This window comes from Euprymna scolopes, chromosome 26 (assembly GCF_053919585.1).
Source record: "Euprymna scolopes isolate OS-2025 chromosome 26, ASM5391958v1, whole genome shotgun sequence".
Classification (NCBI taxonomy): Eukaryota; Metazoa; Mollusca; class Cephalopoda; order Sepiida; family Sepiolidae; genus Euprymna; species Euprymna scolopes.
Genome location: NC_136507.1, coordinates 54004841 through 54030651, shown reverse-complemented (window position 1 = coordinate 54030651; position 25811 = coordinate 54004841). Strand labels below are relative to the sequence as shown.

The window sequence follows — 25811 nt, the reverse complement described above, 5'->3', positions numbered from 1 at the left end:
TAACTTATCTTGCCTTTGATAACATTTATTTGTTATATATTTGTTTTTTGAACACTTTTTCGAATCTATGTGTACACTAATACAAACCCGTAAATTCTTTTTATATTAATATAAAAAAAAATATGCGGTCTCGTTTATGAACATAATAAACGCTTTTATTAAAAACACAAAAAAAACATTAAACAAGTAAAAATATTTTTTTTTAAATATTATGGGGGGGGGGCTATAGTTTATTTTAAAAAACAATATCTCCTTCAAGAACGATCATAAAATGTGTTTTCAATCGATATTTATTCAATAAGGGACCAGTTTTCCTACCTAGCGAAAGGGGACGAGTTTTCCCGAGACGAGTTTTCCCGAGACGAGTTTTCCCGAGACGAGTTTTCCCGAGACGAGTTTTCCCGGGACGAGTTTTCCCGGCACCTTTATAAAGATATGAGTTTAACGTAAAGAACACGAACAAGGTTTTATTCAACTGAATTTCTTCCAGTTTACTAACAAAATATATAAATTTAAAAGAGATATAAATAATAAAATAAAAAGGTTATGTAATTTAAAAGAAATACACGTACTCACAAAAGCAGAACTTTTTTTTACACATTTTTTTCTTTAAAACCATAACAATGAGACTAACAATTACCTAGATCTTAGTAATTATTTGTTTTAATAGAACTGTTTTAATTGTACTGTTTACTTAGTTAACCTAAGTTGGTATTACATTTATTTTACATTTACTTTTTTTTTTTAATTATTACTTTTAGACTGTGACGTTTACACCCGGAAGTAATGAGTCACACGTAGGTCGCTTTTATTCATTCCTTTTGGTCAAGATCAAAGTGTAGTATCTGCTCTTCAGATGCTGCACTTCATTTTCTTGTTCTCTTTCGGTGGAGGAGAAATCCTTCACGACTGAGACAATTTTTATTTTTGTACCTTTTCTCCACGTTAAAAAACGACCCTGGTGTCTAACTCTGTCCCGTGGGGAGGCATAATTGTTTATAATTGTACTATTCAGAAATATTATTTATAGTTCGTCCATTTCAGTTAGTATACATTTCCTTTACGCTTAATTAATTTACAATCATTAATATCGTTAAACAATTCCGTTTAAAACCGAAATTATGCCACCCAAACGAAGTAGAAACGAAAGTGAGGAAGAAAGAATGGAAAGATTGGAAGCTAATAGACTAAGAGTTGCTGCAATTCGCTCCAATGAAAACAATTCAGATAGAGAAAGACGTCTAGAACTTAACAGGATACGTCAAAGAGAAAGGAGAGCAAGACTGTCAGATTTGGAAAGAGAAACCCAACGTGAAGCTGACAGAACTAGACATGCTGTAAGGCGGTTAAATTCATCACAAGATGAAATTCAAGAAAGGCAAAGATATGCACTGGAAAGAGAAGCAATATTACGATCGAATGAATTATATGAGGTAAGTAGACGTACACAAGGTGAGTTGAGAGTGGCTCAACGACATCAGAATGAATCGGAAACCCAACGAAGCTTTCGCCTATACCAAGGGCAACAACGAGAGGCTGCATGGAGAGAGAGTATGACTTTGCCCCAGCAATTGACAGAAAACGAGGCAGCTAGACAACGAATGACTGCTTTGAGACACCATGAAATAGAACACTGCAATAGAAAAGGATTGCTCTACAACAAAAATGACTCTCTCACTACAGCTGATATAGGAAAAATGGACAAAGTATGTCAACATTGCTCAGCTGTAAAATTTAAAGGAGAAACCCCTGGTTGTTGTTGTTCTTCTGGCAAAGTTGTACTTGATAGCTTTCCACCACTGCCTCAGTTGCTTCAAGATTTGCTCTCCGGCAATGGTCCCATCTCTAAAGATTTTCTGCAAAATCTACGCAGTTATAACAATTGTTTTGCAATGACATCATTTGGTCACAAAATTGCGGCAGTACATGGGTGGAATCCTTCTTTTAGAATTCGAGGCCAGGTTTGCCACCAGATTGGGAGTCTTTTACCACCTGAAGATGAAACAGCAAAATTTATTCAAGTCTACTTCTTGGATAGTCTGGAAGAGGAACTACATAATCGGGGACGTGACAGTAGACTCAATAGAGACATTCTCCAAAGTCTGACTGAATTTTTACATGAGAACAACAGCTTTATTTGTCAGCTGAAAACAACAAAGGAGAGGATTGAAGAAGAACACTTGGTAGAACATAAAGTTGTCATAAGGGAAGACCGAAGGCTGCAAGAAGAGCATCCACGGCGATTCAATGCTCCAACAACAACGTATGAGATTGGAATATTAATGGAGAATGAACCAACAGCTAACCGGGATATTGTCTTGCGTTTTAGAAATGATACATTAAAATGGATCTCCGAACTACATCCCCTCTACGATACTTTAATGTACCCGTTAATGTACCCCTATGGTTCTCCATCTTACAACATCTACATGAAGGCATCCAATGGGCGAAAAGTTACCCAACAGCAATTTTATTCGTACCATTTAATGACTCGGCCTGGAAACTATTTTCTCTGGTACCGAAGGCTATTTCAACAATGGCTGGTGGATGTGTACTGCAAGATTGAAACAGAACGTTTACAGTTCCTGAGGCGTGAGCAACAGACCCTGAGAGCTGACAATTATAGCAACTTGAGAGATTCAATTCTTAGGGAGGATGGGAATCCAGAACAGTTTGGTCAACGAGTTGTACTTCCGGCAACTTATACAGGAGGCCCTCGATACATGTTTGAGCGTCAAAGTGATGCCATGGCATATGTTCGGCGAATGGGCTGAGCCGACCTCTTCATCATGTTCACAACAAATCCAAAGTGGACAGAAATTACAGAAAATTGTCTTCAAGGGCAAGACCCTCAGGATCGTCCAGATATTGTTGCCAGGGTTTTCAGGCAGAAGCTAAAAAAGTTACTTGAATTTATTAAAAAGGGAGGATTTGGCAGGTTGAGGGCTTTCCTGTACAGTATTGAATATCAAAAAAGAGGACTGATGGCACATATGGTGCATGGACCTTGTGGACCATTTAATCCAAATTGTCCATGTATGATTGACAACAAATGTTCCAAAAAATACCCAAAAGAATTTCTTCAGTGTACCAAGCAAGGCCAAGACTCTTACCCCAAGTACAGGCGAAGAAAACCAGAAGATGGAGGCCAGACTGGTACAATAAGGATGAAGAGAAATGGTCGGTATGTTAATCAAGAAATAACAAACCAGTGGATTGTTCCTTACAACAAGGTCCTCCTTCAGCAGTTCAACGCTCACATTAACGTAGAAATTTGCAGCTCGATCCAAAGCATCAAATATGTCCTCAAATACGTGAATAAAGGATGTGATCAAGCAGTGTTTGAACTACAAAGAACTGATGGAGCAGCTAACCAACAAGGCCAAGTACAAAGTCACATTGTGGATGAGATCCAGCAGTTCCAGAATGCAAGGTATGTCGGCAGTTCAGAGGCAGCCTGGAGGATATTGGAACATCCCATCCATGAACATTTCCCCCCAATTGTACAACTTTCTGTTCATCTTGAAAATGGGCAGCGTGTCATGTTCTCAGCTGATACTGCTCTGGAACGAGCCCAAGGTCCACCGCCTGCCACAACTTTGACAGCATTTTTTCAACTCTGCCATGAGGATGACTTTGCAAGGGGTCTCAAATACGTAGAAGTCCCTGAGTTTTACACTTGGAACAAATCGACAAAGAAATGGATGAGAAGAATGCGTGGGGTACAAGTTGAAGGTACTGAAAATGATGATGTATGGAAGGCACCATGCATTGGGAGAATCTACACGATTAGTCCAAAAGCAGAGGAGTGTTATTTCTTACGCCTGTTGCTCAATGAGGTTGCTGGTCCAACTTCATTTCAAAATTTGCGAGCATACAATGGTCAGGTGTTTGAAACATACAGAGCAGCGTGCCTTGCTCGAGGCCTTCTAGAAAATGACCATCACTTGCATCAAGCAGTAGGAGAGGCAAGTGCCACTCAATCACCTTCTAATTTGCGAAGCCTATTTGTGATAATTTTAACAGCCTGTGAGCCAAGAAATCCTCTTGAGATCTGGATGGCTTTTCGTGATGTAATATCTGAAGACATTCTTCACAGATACAGGCAAGAAGTTAACAATCCAGAAGCAGATTTTAATGAGGACATCTACAATAAAACTCTTTGTCTAATTGAAGAAAAAGTTCTCCTTATGTGCGGTCAACCATTGGCAAGCTATGGATTACCTGCACCAATGCAAGGGAGAGATGAAAGACTCGCGAGAGAGTATCAACGTGAAGTTACTTATAATCTTGAAGAACTTCCCTACAAGCAGAAAATATGCAAGAAAAACTGACCGATTCTCAAAGAGAAGTTTACAATTCATTCATGGCAATGTTGGAAGCACAAGGTGAAATGAACAAAAACATGATGTTTCTTGATGCTCCAGGTGGTACGGGCAAGACTTTTGTAATCAATTTGATCCTTGCAAAGATTAGATCCATGAGAAAGATTGTGCTTGCAACAGCATTCAGTGGCATTGCTGCTACTCTACTACAAGGTGGCCGCACTCTTCACAGCACTTTTAAAGTACCCTTGGATACTCATCGAATGGATCAGCCAGTTTGCAAAATTACTGGTAACCCAGCCTTGGCAAATGTAATTAGAGACACCTCTGCAATCATTGTAGACGAAGCCCCAATGACGCACAAGAGTGCTTATGAAGCAATTGACCGAACACTGCAAGACATCACAGGAAACAAGAATCCCATGGGTGGCATTCCAACCTTATTTTGCGGTGATTTCCGTCAAATCCTCCCAGTGGTTAAAAATGGCACAAGGGCTAACATTGTCAATGCAAGTTTGAAACAATCCTATCTCTGGAGGCACGTTATAGTGAAGAGACTGACTACTAATATGAGAGCCTATATCTCTGATAACACAGCTGCAGCAGACTTCTCAAAATTGCTTCTCCAAATCGGTAATGGTCAGTTTCCTATCACTTCTTCACCTGACACAATTAAGATTCCAACTGCGCTTGGTAAATGTGTCGGTAATCAGAAGCAACTGAAAGACAAAGTGTACCCAGACCTGCAAAACAATGGAAAATCACCGGATTGGCTTGCTGAGAGGGCTATTATTTCGCCATTAAACAGCAATGTGAATCATTTGAACAATTCAATAATGGATGAATTTCCAGGAGACACAAAGCAATACAAGTCAGTTGATTCAGCTACTAATGAATATGAAGCTGTTCACTACCCTGTGGAGTTTTTAAACTCTTTGGAGATATCTGGAATGCCTCCACACATTTTAAATCTCAAAATTGGATCGCCAATCATGATTCTTCGATCCTTGGAACCGCCAAAAATAACAAACGGAACCAGATGTGTTATCACCAGATTGCACACCAATGTACTTGAGGCCACCATTTCCTGTGGTCCCTACAAAGGCGAAACCGTTCTACTGCCAAGGATCCCCTTAGTTCCATCGGACTCAGTACTTCCATTTAAATTCCGGAGACTCCAATTTCCTGTGAAGGTGTGTTTTGCAATGAGCATAAACAAAAGTCAAGGTCAGACATTTAACACCATTGGCGTAGACTTGACATCAGACTGCTTCAGTCACGGTATGTTCTACGTCTCCATCAGCCGGACAGGAAGTTCAGAAAAACTCTACATTCTGGCTCCAAATCAAAGCAGCAGAAATGTAGTTTACCCTGAGGCTCTTTAGTGAAAAGTTCGAGAAATGGATATGAGGAAAAACTGACATGATCTGATTGTGGTAAGTTTTTAGTATTGAATGTGCAAGATAAAATTTAAGCAAGAGTTGAAAATGACTTCAATGAAAAATTTACTATGTAACATCAAGTAACCTTCCTTTTTGATGAAAATGTTTTGTGAAGTTCCTGATTGAATTTCAGTCACTACAAGAGGTAGTTAAAATGTTAATCACCTTATGCAATCGTTGCTCTTACAACATCAACTTACTGGAAAGGTGCCCACAGATTTTGGTACCCGAGTGCGCAACAAAGCTCCGTGCGAAGCACGGGTATCTTTGCTAGTATAATATAAAACACCTTATTATATATATATATATATATATATATATATATATATATATATATATCTTATGCCTAACTTTTCCTTCGTGAGGAAAGCAAATGAATAAGGATACCAAATATATATGTACTTTAGTTTTTGATATGTGGTTGTGTAGATGATTGGTTAGGAAAAAAACTCACGCCGAAGAATGATGAAGGTTGCTGTGTCTGACCACAATGTTTCTGAAATTGAATATTGAATGAGAAAAAGAGTCACCATCTTCTCGAAATAACACCAGCATCTCCACTACTGTATCAATTTTTATTCAAGGGAAAACCTGAACATCACGGAAATTGTTTGGTAGGCTGGTTTTTGTCGATAAACGAATGTCGTATCCTAGCAGACGGTTTATGGCTAAACACCGAGAACAGGATAGCATTTCTGGAACTGGTTTGAAGCGTATTCTTTGGCGTTCATTGATTTCAAGTCTGCGTGATCTTGTCCTAAGTCTCATGCAATTATAAGTTTAGATGCGAGTACACGTGTGTACGATTTTAGAGTGATTAAGTAACAAGGAGTTACGATCTCGCACATAAGGTCAGTTGATCGACTTTTCCAATTTCCGCAGACAATGCTCTACTTTAAGAATCTTTTCTATTTCTTAAAGGGGCGACAATAATTATGAGGGTTGTTCCAAAAGTAAGGCTTCCTATTTTTTAACTCAAAAAGTTGAAGAGCTACAAAGACGCGAATGCCATCCTTAAAACGAACGACCTTTTGTTCTCCAGAATTTATTTTCCTACATAGTCACTATCGTTAGTATTTCACTTTTGCCAGGAATTCAATGATGCTGCTGACGCACGTACATGATATGGATTGCTTTCTTGGAGTCTCATAGCGTCAATATCTGCAACAAACAAATGAAACTTTTAAGTCATGCATACATGAGTTTAGTCACCATAACAATGCAATTTGCAAGATTACCGAGTTCGACAAGATACACCTGAAATAAAAAGCCGGAGGTTACATCGACCGAACGTTGTGCGATAAGCAATTAAGATAAGAGTAGTAGTTCGAATAAGAAAAATAATACGAATTAGCAGAACCCGTGGAAATTCCACGGTAGTTGAAAATTTTTAAAACACACATCAGTAAGAAACTTCTCATCACATAATCAAGCAATTACAATGAGGTTGGACCATGTATCATTAAAGACTTAACTAAATCACGAAGCTCGGGATCTTCAGGTCCTGGTATCTCTACCGATACAATTGCATCGATTTGTTGAACTGTTCTGATCTTATCCTGATTTCATGGCAGTTTGGTAGCCCTCTCTTTTGAAATTCAATAACAAACATTCGCAAATAGATTTCCCATTACATATCTTTCTTTAATGTCTTTCAAAAGTTCAGCTAGATGTGCATGATGCACACGTGATATTAAGTCAACTCGATTATATGTACGTTCTGATAGCCCCAAGTTGTTTACTATTTAAGGACATCTTACATTACACGTGTATGTAAGGAATGGGTCTGGTTTTTCGTATTTACAGAAAACTGCTTTGTATTGATTGCTTTGTAATAATTTTAACATGACATGTACGTAGATAATATAGTTTTCACTTGAAATGCGCAGGTTTAAAAGAACCCTAATCAACAAAAGCACCCTATGATTTTAATAATTTCAACATGATATGTATGCATAATAATATTTTTTGCCTGAAATGCATAAGCTTCAAAGATCCCTAATCCACAAAAACACTATATTTTACTTATTTTGAGATGACATTTAAGTAGATAATAATGTTTTCATCTAAAATGCAGTTTAAAAGATCACCAATCAACAAAAGCATCAAATGATTTTAATTATTTCGACAAAACACTTAAGTAGTTAATGTTTTCACCTAAAATACGTTTAAAATTTGTACTAATTTCAACACGACATGTAAGCACTGTTACGAGGGAACATTTCTATAAAATAATAATAAAAAGCAATAAAACAGTTTAAAAAGTATTCTAGGCAGTCCTAATAATCAAATCACAAAAAATTTTTAATTCACGAAATAGTTTTAAAATCAGAGTAGAAATTTTAGAAGGATCTAGAAGTTGTAGAATGATGTAGAAGGTCCCAGAGGGTTCTGCAATAACCTAGAATGAGTTATGGTGCCATATAAATAAATGTGGAAAGGGAAGCAGATTAATTATCAGTTTGTACACAGTAAGGTAACTCCGGTCCCTGATTCGTGGATAAGTCCAGCCGAAAGAATCCAAAACAAAAAAAAAAAAAAAAAAAAAAAAAAAGGAAAATACATCCCCTCAACCCACGGAAAGTTTGCAGAAAATGCTTTCTAGACTAGAAGTAAATAGAATTTGGAAATTTTCTCATTGAAGAAACTTTTAAAAGAAAAACAAAAAGGGAATCTTATTGTCATTGAATTTCGTTATTAATAGAGTGAATAGTCACTCGAAGTCTTGCCTACTAGCTGTTCTTAATTTTGACTACCTTTCCTTCTCCCTCGTAAACTTCATTCCCTCGTCCTGTTTTTTGACCCAAACCGTCATTATTTTTTGCATTGAAAGTAGTAATTCTAAACAACTGTATCTTTTGTTAACAAACCTTTTCGTTTATTTTGTTATTGTTGAAAATAAAGGGAAATATCATTTTTCTAAAATCATATTTCATATCGTTCATAATTTTAATTGTTACCTCTTGAACGTAACAGTACGTAATAATGTTTTCACATGAAATGCGTAGGTTTAAAAGATCCTTAATCAATAAAAGTACCCTATGATTTAAATTATTAAGTAGGTAATAATGTGTTCATCTAAAATGCGTTGGAATTTATATTAATTTCAACATGACGTGTAATACGTAATAATGTTTTCACCTGAAATGTGTATATTTAAAAGATCCATAATCAATAATAGCAACATAGTATTTTACTTATTTCAACATGACACTTAATGCTTCCACCTGAAGTGTGCTGGAATTTTTACAAATTTCAACATGACATACAAGTAGGTAATAATGTTTTCACCTGAAATGCGGTGATTTAAAAGATCTATAAACAAAAAAAAATTTATATGATTTTACTTATTTCGATACGCCACTTAAGTAGTTAATAATGTTTTTATCTGAAATATGTTAGAATTTGTACTAATTTCAAAAGAATTTTGGATCGGGAATGATTTTTAATGATTTTTAACGAATAAAGAGCGACTATAAAGGAAGGTAATTCCTTTCTCGTTAATTACTATTTGCGATGCTGATTTTTTTTTTTTTTTTTTTTTTTTTGTAACGCAATTACTGAATACAAAATAAAAATATGATTATTTAATTGTTGTTCGATGGTGAAAAAAAATAATTTTTTAAATTCTTGTTTCACTTAATTATGCAGATATATGAACGATTTTTACAAGCACATATTTTTAAACTATTTCTTCGACTGCGCATAGGGAAACGAAGCTTTGCTGTGCTATCAGTCTATTTGCAAAACAGAACTTGATTAATACATTTTCTCCTCTAATTCTTCTGTTCTGATCTCCCCTAACAACTGTGTGCCGCAAGTGATCGTTTTGATAGCAGAGTGTGTAGCTACCATTTTTTCCCACCGTTTTGCAAACGCAAATAATTCTTGGCAGATGACTGTCACCTGTCCAAACTATCTTGTTGAGAATTTGTTGACACAACCGACAACGTTCGAGTTAGCGTCTTTCGTTTTGCTAACTTTTTATTCAATTTATTTGGTTTCGGGATATTAGTGCCATTCGCATTGAATAATAACAAACAACAACAACACACACACACACACACACTTACATACGTACATGCGCACACACATACACTTACATATATACACACACATATATAAATATATATATACATACATACATACACACATACATAAGTACACACACATAAATATATATACACACATACACTTACATGCATACATACATAGATTCACACACACACACATATACATACATACATACATGCATACACAAACACTTACACACGCGCGCGCACACACACACATATATATACACACACATATATATATATATATATATATATATTACTGTCGTTGGCAGAACTCGGATGCAAATATACACTTTGCTCATTAGGATTCAGTCAGCCTCAACTACAAAGTGTTTTAGGGGATCTACGAGGCGCAACTTCGTGTCGCACACACTCTAGATGTCACCATTTGTTGCAGCAAACATGTGCTTGACATGCCGGTTCAGAAAAGCATCTTGCAGCAGGTTGCCGGTACATTATTACATGGAGTACTGCCTTGTCGCCTATCCGTCAGGCAAGTTTATTTGAGGGTGCATATATATATATATATATATGTATATATATATATATATATATATATATAATATATATATATATATATATATATATATATATTAGTGATGGGACGATTCCAATACAATTACCGATTCCGATTCTTTGTAAATCTCTACATATTTAAGTACAAAATTGTTATTTTGTCCCGATTACTGTATAAACACATCTTAAATGTGCGTATACTTTTTCTCAAACGTAAAAACACATTTGTGAGGGGGTAATCTTCTTACTGGAAGTTTAAAATCAATAAATGTATATTTTATTATCACTACAAGCAGTGTAAGATGTTTCTTAAACCAAAATCAAATAAAAAAGATAATTTAAGGAATCGGTTTTGGCATTGGGAAATGGGCTCAAATTTTTCCAATTCCGATACCGATTCCGATACCCAAAAAAGCTCCGATTTTTCTGATTTTCGATTCCAATTAATCGTCCTAACATTTATATATATATATATATATATATATATATATATATATATATATATATATATATATATATATATATATATATTACCTTTCACCAGACTATCCATTCACGTGTAATCACGTTTTTCTTCGCCATATACCCTCTGCTCCACTTTTTGTTATCAAGTAAGATCTTTGACTTACTTGTTGTTTCATCAAATACTTTTGTATGCAAAATCCGATCCCGCATTTTGCTAATTCCTACCCTCTGATGAGAAGGAAAGTATTTCTTTGAAACTCCGCTGATTAAGGACTATCCACTTATCAAGTGTTTCCTTTTCAGATTAAATATGTTTTTAACTCTTTTTCAAGGTGTTTTTTAACATGTTTTATTAACTGTTTACTCCTATATATATATGAATGTTTACATTTATTTAAGTAGAAGCGATCGCAGGGAGGAAGATTACTCATGCTTTAATTTGTATATTTGAAGTTGGGTTATATTTGCAAAAATGGAGGAAAGTCATTTTACTTAATTGTTATCGACGAAGTAGAGATATTGTATTGTTACGTTAAGTTCAAGTAATATCGCTATGTTTGTTGAAAGAAACACAAAACATGCCTGCATAAATTAGAATAATTCTTGCTCAATAATAGTGGACAAATAAAGCCTGCCTGCAAAAGTTGGTCATAGAAGCAGAAAAGGTCACCGTTTGAAACAAAGTAAAGATGATTTCAGTTTGGCTTTCGTTTATCAAACATATTTTAAGGGAAGTGGTATTAAGAACTTGAAGAAGAACAACAATAAAAAGAAGAGTTGGGGACAAAAACACGATTTCCTTTGAAATTCAGACGAAAGAGATAAAAAGAAAAAAAAAGAAAGACTAACCTTGAGATGTTCGTAACAATAAAGATGGCGTCATTGTTAATTTCCGATCAATTTGTAAAACTAAAATCAAACGATGAATTTTTATCCACGATTTTGAAAGGTAGATTTTCCAATGCAAATAAATAACCAGTTCTGAAAGAGAAGGAATCAAAACAAATTATTAAAAATCAAAATAATCATCCACTAAAAATTTAAAAAAAAAAACAAACAAAAAAATGATGACTAAAAACAATCACCCAAAACCAACATTATTCATCAAGTGGTTAAATTGTAGATTTCGAATCTAAGACAGAATTTAAAAAAATATTTTTTTTTAATTTCCAGGTACTCTAACCGCTGTGCCATGCAAGGACTCGTGATGCAGTGGTTAAAATACTTGGAAAAATTCAGTTGTAAAAGTGACCTTCTTTTAAAGGTTCAATGTGGTGTGTGAGTGACCGAAAATACAACTGCGAATTACTTAGGACTTCTACCCTGTCATGGCTGATGGAACGAGAGCATGCTACCCCTGTGGATTTAATAAAGGGTTCTGTTTGAAATTCCGTGCAGATTCATGAGTTCGACAGAATGATTTCTGAGTTTGACAAGATACACCCGAAGAAGGTCAGAGTTCATATAAACCAAAACTTTATGAAAATGACACACAATATGAGAACAGTAGTCTGAAGAATCCAAGTAATATGAATGAACAATCCTCATTTCAAAAATTCAGAAATGTAACCTTTGTATTATCGCCATTCAATGCAATGCTTCAATCGTTCAGCTCTGCATTGCATATGCTCCTGAATACAACATGCAAAATTATCCATAAATCTGGTATTCTTTTAGCAATGAATGATTCTGTTGAATTGAGCGTTTGGTTTAAGGTTATTCCATATGCCCTGAATTTATAAACTCAGCTATACATGCGGCTGGATATTGACGAAAATATCGGAATTTTCTCTTGAAGCAAGCTTGCCATTGGTTTTGTCTTTTCTTGAACTGTCCAAGGCATTTTTTCAAACTACTCCATTTTAATCTTCTTTGCAATAATTCGTCTCCATAAACCAGAAATATTAAAGCAATCGCTCAACTATAAAATAGTTCATAGAAATTTACATGGATAGCATTTCCTATATAAAAACATTAAAAATAAAACAGAAAGATCTTATTAAAAATAATCTTATTATTAAAAGTTATATCTTATTAAAAATGATCTTATAATCTTATTAAAATAGTTTCATATATAAATTTGATTTGAATAATTCGATACAAGAAGAACTGTCACACCGGACTAGCATTTCTTACTCCTGACCCATTTGACCAAGAACGGCCTAATCTGATTGGGGATTCCAGAAAGGATGGGTCCAGCAGTGCTCAGCAGATATCCTCTTACTTAAAACATTATCGGTAAATATATAAAGTTGCTTTTAACAATAACAACATAATAAAACACATATATAAAATCAAAATAAAAACGAATATTTTATGTTTCTTAACTTAATTTCAGGATTCTCATCTGACATTAGCAGAAGAATAGGAATGGAAATTTCTGAATTTGGACGTCTAAAAGAAAAAATATGGAGTAGAAAAGATTTATTAATGTCTGGGATAAGTACTTTACAAAGCACTGATAGTTTCTGTTGTTGTATATGCAAATTAAATATGAACTATACTGGCAGAACATGATAGGAAACCCAATATCTTTGAATTCAAATGTTTCTCAAGTTTGGAGCAACTCTGCAAGATGCATATATAAAAAAAGCTTAACATTAACAGATTTAAGAATGTTGTTTGTAAAGAGAATAGCAAGGTTTGGACATGTTTTACTATAATTCTCATTGGATACTTTTTATTACTTCTTTTGCTGTGAATTTGATAAGTGAAAATTACAGCCTTTAATTTGATCTGAATATAAACGAGGAATACAAATGGAAATTTCTGAACTTGGACAACTAAAAGAGCAGATATGGAGTAGGAAAGACATATTAATGTCTCTGGTGTTAAGACTTTACAAAGCACTGATAGTTTCTGTTGCTGCATATGCAAATGAAACATGGATTATATTAGTAGAGGCTGAGAGGAAGCCCAATATCTTTGAATTCAAATGCTTCTCAATTATTTTTGGAGCAACTTTGTGAGATAGACTAAGAAATGTAGAGATATCAGAAATAGGCTTAACATTAATATATCCACCAACAATGTTCTAAAAAAAAAAAACAAGAAATTAACATGCTTTAGATATGTTTCTCATGTTTACCAGACTCCAGCTATGTAAAGAAATCACAGCAAAAAGATTTCATCCAAGAAAGATCCAAATAACGATCACCAAAGAGAGATGGGTTGAACAGATAAGGATTGAAACTGACATGTCGCTCTTGATAGTTGAGAGACTGATCCAAGACCATGATAAGTGGTGAAATTTTGTTTTCAAGCATGCGGTGAAGCTCTCCGGAGTATGAAAATGAGTGAAGTAAGTCAAGACTTATTGGGATCAGTGTCGGGATGATAGAATCATTGCCATTGTTGTAGATAGGAAAGAAAGAAGAAAGAGAAAACCAAGAAGAAGAAAATGAAAAAGAAGCCGAGAGTGATTATAAAACTAAAAAGAGATCCACTTTTGTTATGTAATTTATTGAAACAAAGAATCAAGAGAACACGCGTGGCGCATTCTCTTCATTAGTTGTGTGTAATGAAACTGATATGAACAAGTGAAGCATGCAAGGTCCCCCGTGAGTGCACAGTGAACGAGGCATAAAAAAATGGCCAAGTTCAGCACACACACCCCATTTAGCCCCAAAAGTTCCCAGGGACGTCAAATTCTGGTGAAAATGAACAAACGATGCCGTTTTAAGCCTTAACATATGTAAATTTGAGTTCTGCACCATGCAAAAAAAAAAAAAAAGAAGTCCATCATTTGACATCCACCCCCACCCCCATTTAGCCCCCAAAGTCCCCAAGGCCTTAACATATTTAAATTTGAGTTCAGCACCATGCAAAACTGCTGAATAGACATACACAGAAAATTTTAGACAAATATTGTAAAAATAGTTCCAAAAATGGAGTGTTTTTATTAGCCCTAAAAGAGCCCCTGGGGCACACCCAAGAGTTATCGCCAAGTACGGACAAACAAAATTATATAGAAATCAGTTAGTCACAACTTTTCAGAAATTTGTATAAAAATCCAAGGCATCAATTTTTTTATTAAGTGCAAAAGTGTCAATTTTAGCCATTTTAACCCGAAAGGTTAAAATGCTAGGGGGCAACTAGAGTTTTTCCAGACAATCTGTTCTGTTACTTTTTTACTCATATCATGTTTAATGTTTGTGCAAAATTTCAAAATATTCCAAGGCGTAGTTATTGAGAAAGTGCAGACAGACGAATGGACAAGGGTGAATTTACATGTCCATCCTCCTTTTGTCGGGGGACCAAAAATAAATTGCTCTTAAGGAATGGCAGGTTTTGTTAAAACTAATGTTGGAATTATTAATTGGAATCGAGAATTGCAACTTTTTGGGGATCCGGAATTGGAAAAATGTGTGCCTATTTTCCAATGCCAAAAACGATTCTTTTAATTATTTTTTTGTTTGCTTTTGTTACAAAACTTAACATTCTATTGCTGGTGCTAATGGTAAAGCAATAAATATTTATAGATTTTAAACTAACAGTAACACTAAACTCTATAGATCCCCTCTATCATGTCGTTTTACGCATTACATGGGTTTTTATGATAATAAAAAAAATCTATATAGTTAAATATTTAAAGATTTCAAAAGAATCGGAATCGGAATCGGTAATTGTATTGGAATTAGGAAAAAATTAGAATCGGTCATCGCTAGTTAAAACTATTTTGCTATATCAATGGAATGCCATCTCTCTCTTTAAAGGTTGTTCGGTGCAACTACGAGAAATTACAGTTAAGGAATATTTAAATTAAAACTCCATGAAAATTAAAATGAAAGCGTCACGTTAACTTTAAAGAAATTCCTAATGAAAAAAATTCCGAAATTTTTAAAATGAAACTTTAATGAACAGTTTTGATTAAAATTTATTAAAACATTTCTCATCAAATTTATTTCAGAAAAAGAAAATTGGATTCGTTGTCAAGATAGGAGCGTGGAAGAAAATGAATATTTCCTTTTGGCTTAGAAGCACAAATAAGCAATAATACTTGACTTTGAACCTTGCTTATTTTCTAATCGGCAGCATGAAGGTTTCAAAATCACTTTCGAATTAAGAATGACAATGAAATAAACACGATTTTTTTTACGTATTATATAAAGTTATCTTGTATTTTTAAAGCCTGACATAAATAGCATTTAAACTAATAAATAAAACTTTGATTTTGAGAAGCTTATTTTCATTATATATCGTTGAACCATGTTATTGACGATATAATAATGTTCTTAGCTACAATTTATTAAAAAAATTACTTAGTCCAGCTAAAAAATTAAATAATAACCTAAAAAAATATCAGCAAAGGGAATGAGTTTAATTTGACGAATTTAATAGTTCAGAACTTTTGACATGACGATCCATAATTTATATTATCTTATTTGGACTACTGTTCTCCTCCTGGGTGTTATTCTCACAACCTTTCGGATAATATTAGCCCCGACTTTCTTCAGGTCTAACTCGGGAATCTTTAGGTAAAACTCGGGAATGTATACAGAATTTTGAGCAGAACCATTTATTTAATCCACGGAAGAAGCTTGTCACTTATTCCATCAATCATGACTAGGCAGAGTTTTAAGTCATTTGTGGTTGTATTTCTATTATCGTCTGCATTGAAGGTTGAACTTTTAATATACTGAAAACTGCCACTTAGAATTTATTATTATGCTCAGCACTTTTTCTATTGCAACACAGATTCAGTTCAAAATTAAATACAGATTCTAGAGTTCGACATAAAAAATGATCAAGTTTGACAAGATGCATTGGCTGAAACGTTGTGAAAATAACATCCAAGATGAGAACAGTAATGTTATTTCAAACTTAAGCCTGATAAACCGACAAAAATATTATTTAAGACCATAGACCGACAGAAATACTATTTTATATTTAGACATGACAGACCAAAAAAAAATGTTATTTAAAACTTAAGCAGGACAGACAAACAAAAATGCTATTTCAAACTTAAGAATGGCCAAAACTCTTTTAGAGATACTTCGACATATCTAAAACCTGAAACGATTCCACACGTGCTAAACTTTGTCTTGAATCGTAAAACACTCGTCAATCCGCAAACTGAAGGAAGAAAAAACTGGCGTTCCTTTTGGGAAATGATAAAACAAATGGCAAACTGACTTTCGAAAAGAAATAAATGGAGAAAAGACAAAAACAAACCTGACCACCGAAGGAATAAATTTATTTTACAAACAGGATGTCAAAGATTTATGACCAACTAATGTTGGTATGACAGGCACATTCATAAAGTCTTATTAAGTGGCATGACCAGTTTGAGATGTGAGGAATGCACCAGACATTACATCTGCATAAATCCATCATTTACAGAAGAGACAAGAATGGATATTTTTCTGAAGATGTGTCCATTCAACATGCGCTTTTAGTGCTGAAAATGCTTTTGCAAACTTTTAATCGATCCGACGTGAGCTAGGGGAAGAATTTTACTTTCAGCCTCAGACATGTTTATTATAGAAAGTAATGAGATCGATTTTGTGAAGCTTAACCAAAATTGTAATAATCGAAAATCATTCAGCTAAACATTTTGCACAAGGTAGAGAAATATTAGCAACACCCTTTTTGTGGAGCAGTAGAGGACGGAAGATATCATCATCCACTAGATTGAAAAGTCGATTTTTAACTCTGTTAAAGCAAGAAAGAATACTCTGAGTAGCACCTCCTCAGATGTGGTAGCAGTAATCCATCCTAGGATGTATTTGACTCTCATATAATGAGAGGATCTTATCATGAGTCAAGCAGTTAATAAAGCAGTAGAATGATTTTTCTTGCAATCTTAGCAACAGAGTTAATACATGTTTTCCATCACTTACTTGGTGAAGAGAGTGGATCGTGTTTTACACAATCTACGATCTATTTAAAATAAACTCATGTGTGGAAGATCGTTTTATAATTTTCGATATCCTCATGGGTAAGGGTTGACTCTTTTAACTCCATGTTGACCCAGCTTAACTTATAAATGCGATTGGCTACAGTCGTTGTACATTCATGTTAAAGTCTACCAACTAAGGAAAACTGGCGTTTAACTGTCTGAGGATTTATTCATTTAAAGACTTTAATCTTCAAATCAATAATCCTCCTCCTCTACTTTTTCCTCTCACTCCTCTTTTTCGTGCGAAGGAGTAAGAAGATTCTCTTAGTTCAGTTTGGTTTCGTTCCTCTGTTTTAGAACGCATTAACTTACAATATCCTCGATGACCATCTTGATTTTCCTCGAGACCTATTTTTTACACCTGCACCTGAAAGAGGTTCATGCAGGCATTACCAGAAACTGCTTCATCGCTGATTTCAATTAAACCAGCAAAGGGCCGCTGCCTTAATCAGAATCTCTGGACCTTGTAAAGGACTTCCAGGAAATGTAGTAAATTGACAAATGACGTAACAATTCAAGGTGGAATTGAACAAGTGTTCGGCCACTGTATCTTCTTAAACTAGATTTTCTGTTGAATTCACATAGTATTGCATTCCTGTATCTGTTTTACAGGTACGTCCACAGAACTTACTGCACTTGTGATCCCCACTAACATAAATACTCCTGACATATCTGACTAGGAGCAAAATCCCATTCCTTCTCTCTAGAGGTGTCTAATTTATTTCTTATTTTTATTAGGGGTGATCGTATATTAAGGCCCAGAGACTACTTGAGGATCAGGGTTATTGAGTGTCACATGGTCAGTCAGACATCACAGTGATGGTAATGGTAGAAATTGAGTAGGATTTCATTATTTAAGAGGACGGCTCAACAACAACTTGTTTACATTAAATTGAAAACGAACATGTTATAGTTAGCTGGGAAGCAGCCCAGTGGTATTGTGTTTCACAGACGGGTAGTTCTAAGAAAGAAACTTTGGTCATGGAATTTTCGTTTAGCTTTAGGCACAGCTGCCAGAAAGTTTTCTAATCTGAAACCATCCTCCTTGCTCTCTGTTTCCTCAGCCGTACAGACATACAGAAATTTGACTATACAGACATACAGAAATTTAAATATAATGTCAACAAAGTGGAAAATAATAAAAATAATAATTCTGGCATATGAGATGGCAAGTTCATTGAAAACAGAGTAGTTTTGCATTTAATGACCTGTTTTTGCATGATGTTCTTACATAAACCACCGGAGTATGCTAAACGCTAATCAAATTATCAACAATTATCGGAGAGTAATTTCAACAACGAAAAAAAATGGAAATACAATGAATAAAATAAAATACCAACCTAGTTTCATGAATATTTTTTTTTTAAATAATGTGAAGCAACAAATTTTTATCGTAAGGAAAGTTTTTGAATGGTTTTTATAGAAAAGTTTTTGAAAAAAATTCTGATTGTTTTTTTTGGGGGGGGATTTTGTGATTTTTTAAAAAGGATTTTTTATATTTTTTTGGCGGGCAGTGGGGGGGATTTTTTTATGGAGACAAATGGATTTTCCCCCACATTTTTGTCTCCACATGAATTCTAATAAGTAGCTATCGAGTAGCTCCCCTTTTTACTTGTATTGCTTTGCCCCCTTTCACATCCTTTCCGTATGATTCATCGTAGCCATTGTCATAACGTCTACGAAATTAAGACTGTCGTTCATCATTTCATCATCTTCTGATCCTATTTTGCTGTAGGTTTTTGGCCAAGTAAGTCTCTGGCCGGCAAGACTTGGTGAGGCGACAACAACTACGGATGGCAGTGATTGCTGAGAATGCAGTTAGGAGATTCGGAGTTTCTATCTGTCGCGGTTACCACCTGATGAAGCTCAGAGGAATAGTTGGCCGAAACATCGTGAAAAAATAACTAATAAAGATGAGAATAATAGTCCGCAATAAATAAATTAACATAAATAATACTCATTTCAATAATGAGTTTCAATTAAATAATGTATATATATATATATATATATATATATATATATATATATAGTGTATCATAAAAGTGAGTACACCCCTCACATTTCTTCAGATACCTAAGTGTATATATATTAAAACAGGTGGCTTACAAAGGTTGAAAACAAAAGAATACTTGTTTTGAAGATAAATGTTTTTTGCAAAACTAAAGGGATTTATTGAGCGATTGAAAGGCAATAAAGATGTTGGTGAATACAAAGACGTTAGGATAAGTTTTAAGTAGTGCAGCTAAGGAGGAGCAAACGCGTGTTCAAATGTTCCAACAAGTGCCAACTCGATACAAAAGAGGCAATTAGCTGAGCTAGTGAGGAAGGTTCAGTCGATAATTAAGTGCTATAAAATATTCACAGGACAGATCAAGCGTGACTAAAATCTTTACTCAACTGAAGAACAATTCAATTTTTGCCTTTATATACGCTCAAGATTCTCTGAAGTGGATCTCAAATAATAACTTAATGATTGCACGGAAGCTTCTGATTGGCTCAAAAATATACATATGCATTTATTACTCCAACCGAAAGTTTGTACAGACTCATATACGGTCAAACGATTTTATTTTGGATATCAAAGGATATGATCACACCACTACAAAAGCAATTATTTCATTCCACGTGAAACGGCTCATCAAATTATCAGCAACTTTCACAAGCTTTCGACATGTAGATAATAACAGTGATGATTTGATTGACGTAATATTAAAAAACGAGAATAGTGTCATATTAATATTTAGAAAAAGGAAATATGTTATTCATTTTTTAAATAGATTTTTGTGTGCTACAAAATTTTGTGAGGGCAAAGAAAAAGAATATGGGTGAGATTTTTTTTCTATATTAAGAAATTGCCAAAAAGTTTTTTAAACAAAGTAAAAAAAAAAAATATCATGGAAGGAAAGTTAATGTAGTGCGATTAAAAAGTAAAACAGTGTAGTGAAATGAGGATTAGTGACAAGTTATCGGGAAAGGGGAGGGATCACAAGTGGATCACATTAATTCTTAGAAGCCACTCTTTTTTGCTTACATAAAGCAGCCCTACCCCAGTTTCATCAAAATCTGTGGTGAAATAGTTTCTTGTAGTGTCCGCGTAGACCTCTTTCTGGTGCAAAACTGAATAATAGGTTCCGAGGTATATCATGATATCCATTAAGATGATTGTAGGCCCAAATGAGATTACCATTGTCGGCGCTCAAGAGAGAAAAGATTAAGCTTTTTGATTCGGGGCTGTCATAGGGAGATCTGATAAACCCTGCACCATTCGAGTAGTCAGTCTCTGAACTCTCTCGAGGTGCTGAATTATTAGTATATATATATATATATATATATATATATATATATATATATATATATATATATATATATATATGATTATTAGTATTAGATCTGGAGCAGAGCCTTGCACAGCATATCTTAATCGTACTTGGCATATATTTATTTTAGTGTTTTGGTATTTTATCCTCAAATGAATGAGCAAAAGTATTCATATTTGCGTTGCCATGTTCTGGTGAATTAACTATCCGTAATAATTTAGTTACAGACATGAAAAAATGTGCGTACGGTGAATAAAACTTGACACATTTATCATTACGTTCGTTTTACATGTTGGCATGTGTTAGACGGCTTTTAGAAATTGACTTCCAAACTAACCTGCCTCTTGGCAGATCTTTATTTATCTTCCTTTCTCTCAACTCCATACTTATCACTTCCTCCCATATCATCGAAGCATCCTGTTCTGCACGTATCTCTCTATACTGCCCAGATTTAATCTTCCTTAAAAGATAAAATCACATATCATTTTGGGAGAGGGAGGGGTAGGTAGTGAAAAGTGCTACTCTACAAATGTAAAAGAATATCTTTCTAGTGACAGACTTATTTCTATACTAGCGGGGGTACCCAGTGTTGCCCGGGTGTTTAGGTGGTGTATTAGGACCCCGGGGAGGGGGGTCGTCAAAACAATAGTAGCAGAGGTTCCCGGATGTGTGTAGGTGGTGTAATAAGGAACACCGAAAAAAAAGATGGTAGTAGTGGGACGGGCGATCAAAACAACAGTCGGCAGAGGTGTTAAAAAAGTGGTAGTAGGCAGGCATGCTCGAACCCGTAACGCAGAGAAGAAAAAAAGGTTAAAAAACGCAACGTCTTAGCCAGTGTCTCCATGGTTCGACCGGATGTCAAGAGCGATTAAATTAAGTGAAGTCAATCCAATAATGACGATGACTTGCTAAAATGTCGGCGAAAAAAAAAATCGACCCCTCCTTGTACAAAACAGATGAGTTTAGGATGAAGGAATTAATGTTTTTGGCTAATTTTTTAATATTTGTTGTCGACGTCGAACTTCAAAACGATACCAATCTCATTAGGATCCGTCCCGTCTGTCGAAAGTTTTAGCAGATATACATACATACATACATACATACATACATTTCAACAGACAGGTGAGATCTATATTATAGATTAGCCTGGGTGCCCGGCGTTGTCCGGGTGTTTGGAGGTGTGTGTTGAGCAAAAATAAAACAGTTGGAGAAGGCAGGCAGGCTTGAACCTGTACCGTAGGAGGAAAGAACATGGAAAAAAAAACGTGACGTTTTTGCCGTTGCATCCATCACCAAATGGGAAGTGGCGAAGGTTTAACTTAAGGCTAGTCAATTGAAAAGAGGAGATGACTTTCGAAAATAACGGCGAAAAAAGCGACTCCTCTCTATAGAAAAGTGCCCAGTTGAGGGTGAAGGAATTAATGTTTTTTGCCAATTTTTCGATATTTGTCATCTGGATGGTGGAGCTTCAAAACAATACCGAGCTCGTGAAAATCCGTCGCCGCATACATACATACATACATACATACATACATACATACATACATACATACATACATACATATTTTTAAACAGACAGGTAAGATTTATATTATAGATGTAAATATGAGGTAATATCATAGTAATAGGCTATACAAAACCTAAGTAACCCGAAACGAAATTACACTAGTCAAAGCAATTCAAAAGTTTCTAAATATCAACGTTGATGAGTACAACAACCCAAAGAAAAATAATGTAAATAACTTTGCGGATGTTTTGACAAGTTTCGTCATATTTCCGCTCCAGTTCATCTCTCTCTCTCTCTCTCTCTCTCTCTCTCTCTCTCTCTCTCTCTCTCTCTCTCTTTAATCGTTTGCTCGCACTTTTTCTGCACGAATAACAATTTACAGGAAGCGACGGGTCTCTCACTCTCCTGATCACATAAAAGAGAATCGCTTAACACACAAACGTTAAAGTATCTCTACAGATAATTTTGTATCTACAAAAGTAAATTTGTTTATAATAGAGGCATTGGAATGTGTTTTAACGAGAACAAGATAACACCTTGCGAATAATATTGTTTGCAACATCAGATCCTTTCTTTGTGCCTCGTGTCAACTACATCAAATGTTGTGGAGGCGATGCTTTCGTTGACGTGATTCATTCTTCAAGCTTTTTTATGTGTGTGGGGGGGGGGAAAGGAAAGCCGAAAACAAAATAAAAACAGATAAGGTAATAAAATAATTATGCGACAGCTTCACACGTATTTGTGTATGTAATTTTTTTTTTTTTTTCAACATGACTTCGATAACCACACTATTTACTAATAATTTCTTTTTATATGCTGTTCGCGAGACCCTGGTCCTAATATTGATTGGGGAAATTGAGGAAGATTAAGAAACCCAAGAAACTCCTTCTCTCACCATTGAATCTCACATAAGTATTTAGTTAAAGTGGGAAAAGCCTACTCGACGACGGCTTATAGTTTTGAAATTAGAAATTTACAAACGATGTTTATTAAAAACATGCCTTCATAATTTTATACAGAAGGATTTTTAATTTCAGTAGTTTGTAAACATTTCATTAAAAGAATTAACCAAATTTCTTTTACCACTAACCCTAAATCTAACTTGCAAGAGTGTGAAACTACATGCAATTACCTAAACAGAAACGACTTTGGCCTTAATAGAGCAGAACGGGAAAAGATAACAAAATATCAGGACCTTAAAAATGATCTAAAAGCAACATGGTTTCTGAAAGAAATGAACATCATACCAGTTGTGACAGGAGCAACTGGCCAAATAAAAAAGAACCTTCAAAAATACTTAGAAGCAATCTCTGGAAAACCAAGCTGTAAGGAAATACAGATAGCAGCCATAAAGGGAACAGTGTCTATTCTTAAAAGAGCCCTCGGATATAAATTTAAACTATAATAGAATCAGGTGTTAGCCCCAGGAAGGAGCCCCTTGATCTCTTCAAACTAACAAAAGTAAACTAAAAACGTCTCCTGAACAAAATGTTTAGTTTTAATTTTTTTAAATAAAAAATATTCCCATTATGTAAAAAGTTAAATCTGTTTGTAATTAAAAAAAAAAAAAAAAAAAAAAAAAAAATTGTTAGTCATCAGATCGGTTCAAAAGATTTGTGTCAGCTTGTAGAAGAGGCATTTGAAACTATTATAATTTATTTTATACGAGGGGTGTGCAATAAGTAATACCCCTGACCCACTTCCTATAGTAGTAGAGCAACGAAACTTGGCACAGTTATTAGTCTTTCTCTACATAGAACCCATCCAAAGTTATGCATTCCTCCCATCGTTTGATGCAGCTCTGGAGACCGTTTTTGTAGAACACCCCAGGTTGGTCCTCCAACCACGACGTGACTTTAGAAATCAAGGTTGCATCATCTGGGAAACGTTTTCTTTTCAAAAACAACTTGGCTGGGAAGAGGTGAAAGTCAGAGGGTGTAAGATCAGGAGAGTAGGGAGGATGGGGAAGAATTTCATAACCACACGCCCATGCTTCTGATCTGGCGACATGCGAGTTGTGGACCGGAGCGTTGTCCTGCAGGAGGAGGGTACTTTGCTGATCTTGCCCCGTCTCTTGATTTTGATAGCTTCCTTTAATTTCCTCAAAAGTAAAGCATAATAGGCTTCTGTAATTGTGGTACCCTTTGCCAGGAAATCTGTCATCACTACTCAGTCCTGGTCCCAGAAGACTATGAGCATGACCTTGCCAGCGGAGGGCTGCACCCTTGCCTCCTTTGGAGGTGGTGAGTCCAAGTGCTTCCACTGCATTGACTGAGCTTTGGTCTCTGGATCATAGCAAGGGACCCAGGTTTCATCCTGTGTAATCAGTCTTTTTAAAAACTTTGACTCATCTTCTTGGCACATCTCCAAATTCATCCTCGAGCACTCGACGCGTTCTCACTTCTGGAATGGTGTGAGCAACCTGGGAATCCATCTAGCAGACACGTTATGCTTATGCAAATGGTCATGAATGATAGTTTCCACAGACCCTCTACTAATCTTGACATCTTGGGCTATTTGGCGAATAGTAATGCGCCGATCTTCCAAAATGGCAGCCTCAACTTGACAGACAGATGCCTCATCAAAGGCAGAAGGGGGGGGGGGGCGACCAGGTCTGGGAGCTGTTTCCACAGACTTCCGGCCATGTTTGAATTAACGATGCCAGCGTTTTACAAGGTCATATGATGGGGCATTATCACCATAAGTTTCTTTCATGTCATCAAAAGTCTCCTGTGGTGTGCGTCCTTTCAAATACAAAAACCGGACTACTGCTCGACATTCAACAGGCTCCATTTCACACCTGACTCAGTTCAAACACCTGTAAAACAGAAACCACAATTAGTTCACGGCTGTAATTTGCCACATGTCTCATAGAGATATAAATCATTGCACATGCAAAATTTCAGCTAGATCAGACAACTGGAAGTGAGTCAGGGGCATTACTTATTGCACGCCCCTCGTACATACTGTTATTACTTAAACATGTCATTATGAATAATTTATAAATTTTTCTGTCAAATTATTAAAACATAATTCATATTTTTCTGTTAACCCAGAAACGATTTTCTTGTGGGCAGTCAGCATCAACCCTATTGAGGGTTTAACTGGCTTCCTTCGAAGGAGGAAGTTTCATGGGAGTATGAAATTCACAAGCGGTCCCCAGTCGCATGTATATCCCCGTTAGGGGAGATAACGATATTAGGTTTTTGCAACTTTTTGCAGGGAGCTGTCGACGTTCTCCTACATACAGCACCTGGAAAAT

At 35.4% G+C, this 25811-nt stretch overlaps 1 protein-coding gene across 6 annotated transcripts in view; it reads right to left on the bottom strand.

The window, feature by feature from the left end:
* LOC145248058 (uncharacterized) overlaps positions 1-25811 on the bottom strand; it is a 494466-nt gene that overhangs the window by 366255 nt on the left and 102400 nt on the right. For all 6 annotated transcript variants that reach the window (XM_080109820.1, XM_080109815.1, XM_080109819.1 and 3 more), the window contains exon 2: positions 11674-11805. The gene's annotated coding sequence lies outside the window, so the exon portion shown is untranslated. The remainder of the gene's footprint in view (positions 1-11673; positions 11806-25811) is intronic.